This window comes from Mirounga leonina, unplaced genomic scaffold (assembly GCF_011800145.1).
Source record: "Mirounga leonina isolate KUSES-001 unplaced genomic scaffold, KU_Mleo_1.0 Mir_376, whole genome shotgun sequence".
Lineage (NCBI taxonomy): Eukaryota > Metazoa > Chordata > Mammalia > Carnivora > Phocidae > Mirounga > Mirounga leonina.
This window is the reverse complement of record NW_023270718.1, coordinates 2,385,581-2,390,886: the sequence shown is the minus strand read 5'-3', so window position 1 is coordinate 2,390,886 and position 5,306 is coordinate 2,385,581.

Genomic DNA, 5,306 nt, shown 5'->3' with positions numbered 1-5,306 from the left:
GCAGAGGGTCAGGGTCTGTGTGTGTCCAGGGATTCGGTGGCTTTAAGCGTGTGCGTGGGGCGGGGTATGTGTCGATGACAATGTTTGCAATGACTTAGGTCTCATTGGTCTTTAAGCCTGACAGAAACCAAGCTTGCTCTGACTCAGGCCAAAAGAGCACTCGGGGGGCCCACATCGCCGACCGAGAAGGGCAGATGTGCTTCCCGGCCTCGGGGCCAACGAAGCAGAGATTTGAGGGCAATCAGGATATTCCCTCCATACCTTCTCTGGCCTTTCACGAGTCAGCATTGTTCTCTGGGACCAGCATCCTCCACAGAAACAAGGCTTCAGGGCTCATTAATTACCAGCCTTGGGCCTCGCATCCAAAAATCTCAGGGAAAAGTTCTGATTGGCTCATCAGCTTGGCCTGCTGGTTGGGCTACTGTGATTGGCTCCCCTTGGGTGGAGATCAGCCAGGGACCCATCATGATGGCCAGGGACCTGGGATTGTGTGAGAACATGGAAGCCTCCACCTGAACCAGTTTGAATCAGCCAAGGGAACTTTTCAGAGGAATGGGCAGGTGACACAATAAATGGCTGGGAGATGGGGTATGAGGACTCTGGGTTGTAAGAGCCAGAAACCCAACTCTCTCCAGCATCAATAATAATAATAATAGGGCGACTGGGTGGCTCAGTCAGTTAAGCAACTGCCTTCGGCTCAGGTCATGATCCTGGAGTCCCGGGATCGAGTCCCACATCGGGCTCCCTGCTCAGCAGGGACTCTGCTTCTCCCTCTGACCCTCCTCCCTCTCGTGCTCTCTTTCTCTCATTCTCTCGCAAATAAATAAATAAAATCTTAAAAAAAAAAGAAGAAGAAGAAGAAGTTGCCAGGCCATGGAGCTGGGTGATCCAGGAGGGGCCCAGCTGGATTCCGGGGGCTCAACTGTGGTTATTAGGGTTCTCCTCTTGGGGACTTCTCATCTGAGTATCTTTAACCTTGAGCACATTTTTAACTTTTTATCGATGTTTAACGTAATATGCAGAGAAGTACACTCAACAACATACAGTCTCCTCGATTCACAGACTGACCCAGTCATGCAGCTAGCTCCCAGATGGATAAACAGAGCATCCCCAGCCCCCCAGAAGTCCCCTTGGGCCCCCTCCAAACACTGACCCCCGCAGCAACCACTCCCTTGACTTCTCACACCATAGAATAGGTTCATCAGAGGTTGGCAAACTGGTTCCCTAAAGGGCCACTTAGTAAATACATTAGACTTTGTGAGCCACCCCGTCTCTGTCCCAACTAACTCGGACACTCCTACAAAAGTGGCCACAGACGGTGCAAACACAGCCTGTGTTCAATAAACCTGTTGATGGATACTGACGTTTGAGTTTCTCGTTTCCGCCTGCCACAAAATACTATTGTGATTTCTTTTAAACATTAATATATAAGCCATCTTAGCACATGAGCTATACAAAGACAGGCTGTCTTTGTCAAATAAAATCTTTAAAAAATAAAATAAATGTTAATCTTGGGGCGCCAAGTTGGTTGAGTGTCCAACTCTTAGGTTCAGCTCAGGTCATGGTCTCGGGGTCATGAGATGGAGCCCAAAGTGGGGCTCAGCACCGAGTTAACTTCAGATTCTCTCCCTTTCCTTCTCCCTTCCCCCTCCCCGCCCATGCTCTCTCTCTCAATAAAATCTTTTTTTTTTTTAAGATTTTATTTATGGGGGAAAAAAGATTTTATTTATTTATTTGACAGAGAGACAGCGAGAGAGGGAACACAAGCAGGGGGAGAGGGAGAGGGAGAAGCAGGCTTCCTGCGGAGCAAGGAGCCCGATGCGGGGCTCGATCCCAGGACTCCGGGATCGTGACCTGAGCCTAAGGCAGACGCTTAACCGACTGAGCCACCCAGGCGCCCCTCAAATAAGTAAAATCTTAGAAAAAAAAAAAACTACTTTCACAAGATTTCTCTGGTGCTTATGGTTCAGTTCGATACTAACTATCGATGAGATACACAGGCAGTCACAAGACCCTTTAAGAATGTACCAACCAGTACTTACTTGATCCTTATCAAAACTATGCAGGTCAGCCTTCTGGGCTAAAGGTGAACATTTTTTCTGCTTCTATCCCTCATGGTTTCCCCCCTGAACAATTTTTGGTCCTTGTATATATATATATATATTTTAAAGATTTTATTTATTTATTTGACAGAGAGAGACACAGCGAGAGAGGGAACACAAGCAGGGGGAGTGGGAGAGGGAGAAGCAGGCTTCCCGCTGAGCAGGGAGCCCGATGAGGCGCTCGATCCCAGGACCCCGGGATCATGACCCGAGCCGAAGGCAGACGCTTAACGACTGAGCCACCCAGCCGCCCCTGGTCCTTGTATCTTTAAGGTTGTGGAAGGGCAAAGGGCACATCATTTGGAACTGCTTCAGGCGGCAGGGGTCATAGAGATGTCCCTACCTATGGACTGAAATTGGTCACTATCTATCCTTACAAGCAATTATTATGGAAGGCCATTGCTGTAGGGTCCAGAGGGGACATCGAGATGACCTTGTTTTGAATAGTAAGGATCATCTGTCAGCTGGTTGAAGGAGTCAGGAACTGTTTGCATGTATCTTGGCAATAGGAGAGAACAAAACAAAAAAGATCAATACTATAATAGAGGCTCCTGGCTGGCCCAGTTGGAAGAGCATGCGACACTTAATCTTAGGGCCGTGAGTTTGAGCCCCACCTTGGATGTAGAGATTAAAAAAATAAACTTTATTTTTTTAAGGGTTTTCTTTTTCTTTCCAAGATTATTTATTTATTTATTTGAGAGAGAAGCACAAGCGGGGAGCGGCAGGCAGAGGGAGAAGCAGGCTCCCCACTGAGCAGGGAGCAGGATGCAGGGGGTGGGCGCTTGATCCCAGGACTCCAGGATCATGACCTGAGCTGAAGGCAGAGGCTTAACCGACTGAGCCACCCAGGTGCCCTTAGATTGAACTTTTAATAGCGTCTTGAGGCCAGAGCCAAGCCAAATACATGTCATCAGACTTGCCTGTAATTCCTGTGGATTTGGGTGTATTCCTTTTCTCAAGGTCCCCCAAATAACCTGAGGTTCCTGCACCTTCCAGAAAGTGACATTCTTTTTTTTTTTTTTTAAAGATCTTATTTATTTATTTGACAGAGAGACACAGCGAGAGAAGGAACACAAGCAGGGGGAGTGGGAGAGGGAGAAGCAGGCTTCCTGCAGAGCAGGGAGCCTGATGGGCGGTGGGTGGATCCAGCCCCATGTCCGGCTCCTGGCTTGGTGGGGAGCCTGCTTCTCCCTCTGCCTCTCCCCTTGCTCGTGCTCCCTATTTCTGTCTCAAATGAATAAATAAAATCTTAAAAAAAAAAAGTCTTAAAAAAAGATCTGATATGAAAGTTCATGATAATGCAATTGACATGGAAATCTGGTTGTTTCTGTGACACATTTCAAGAATTCAAGTAATAACCTTATACCAGGACATATTAAAACTTAAGGAATTTCATATATTTTCTGGAATAGTTATATTACTTACCTATTCAGTACAACCTAAGGCTTATCATTATTTCTTTGACATGCTTTCCAAGTAACTTAATGGGGGCGCCTGGGTGGCTCAGTCGGTTAAGCATCCGACTCTTGGTGTTTGGCTGAGGTCTTGATCTCATGGCCCGTGAGATCATGCTCTGTATCTGTGCTCAGCGGGAGTCTGCTTGGATATTCTCTCCCTCTGCCCCATCTCTCTCTCTCTCTCTCTTAAATAAATGTTTTTTCAAAACAAAACAAAAACCAAACCCGAGGAACTTAACTTATCAAATAAACAAGCCTGATTAGTTGAAAGGCATTCATTTAGATTTTAAATCTTGGGAATTTTGTGAAAGATCTCAGAAGGTTTTAAAGCACGTGCCTAAATAGGATTACTAAATATCATTACAAAACTATATTTCACCAAGGTGGCAATAAGGGATTCTACTGGAAGTTATATAGCTGTTAGCAAAACTCAGCTCCTTTAATATTGAGAAGTTTTAACTTTAAGTAATCAAAGACCTGATAAAGGCAAAACATTGGGGCGCCTGAGTGGCTCAGTCGTTAAGCGTCTGCCTTTGACTCAGGTCGTGATCCCAGGGTCCTGGGATCGAGCCCCACGTTGGGCTCCCTGCCCAGCGGGGAACCTGCTTCTCCTTCTCCTCCCCACCTGTGCGCTCTCTGTCTCTCTCTCAAATAAATAAAATCTTAAAAAAAAAAAAAGATTCTTTCCTTCTCCCTCTGCCCCTCCCCCACTGCTCTCCCTCTCTAAAAAAATTTATTTTAAGGTTTTTGTATTTATTTTTTTTATTTTTTTAAAGATTTTATTTATTTATTTGACAGAGAGAGACACAGCGAGAGAGGGAACACAAGCAGGGGGAGTGGGGGAGGAAGAAGCAGGCTTCCCGCCGAGCAGGGAGCCCGATGTGGGGCTCGATCCCAGGACCCTGGGATCATGACCTGAGCCGAAGGCAGACGCTTAATGACTGAGCCACCCAGGTGCCCCTAAGGTTTTTGTATTTAATGCTGACAACTCTACAGATATGTTTACCTTAATGAAACTGACAAATTAAATACTGAATATGTTGCACCTGGATCCACCAAACGCCAATCAATTTGCCCCCCACCCCCACCCCCGGCCGCCCCGGTCAGTTTTAGCTGGGGCACCTGCGGGGAAATCTGAAGTGGGAGGTTGAAGTCCAGGGAGGGTGCTCTTTGCTCTTTAATAGAGAGAGGGTAGGAAGAGCAGGAGCCAATGGCCTGAGGCACTGAGGATGGTAGAGAAGCCAGTTAAGCAAGCCGAGCCCATGGTGGTGCAGAAACAGGAATGGGGGGGTGGAGGCAGAATTGGTGAGGTGCCCCCAGCAAGGCTGGAGGCGGATAAAAGCCCAGAGGGCAGAGAAAGAGGACTCCCGGTCCTAAAGCTCATCAGCTTGGACAGACGGAAAGGACACACGTTTTCTTTCCAGCAACAAAAAGTGAAAATAGGCAGTTCGCGACCCACAGGAGAAGACAGGGCACCTCCCCGAAACAAAAAGTGTTTCGGCAGCTCCTGGGGAATATTCCTTACAGGCCTGACTCACGGGACGATTAGCTTCAGTTCTCCTGTCCGTTAGCCGGGCAACGAATGAGGGAGGGAGCCCCCCACACAAGAGGCAGCCCTCTCTATTCCGGATCTGACACACAAATGAAGAAGCGAGCAGGGAGGAGACGAGTGACTCGGGAAAAACTAAGGCAGGCATGAACAGGACAGGTGGGGGGTGGTGCAGAGAACAGGACAGAACTCAGGGGA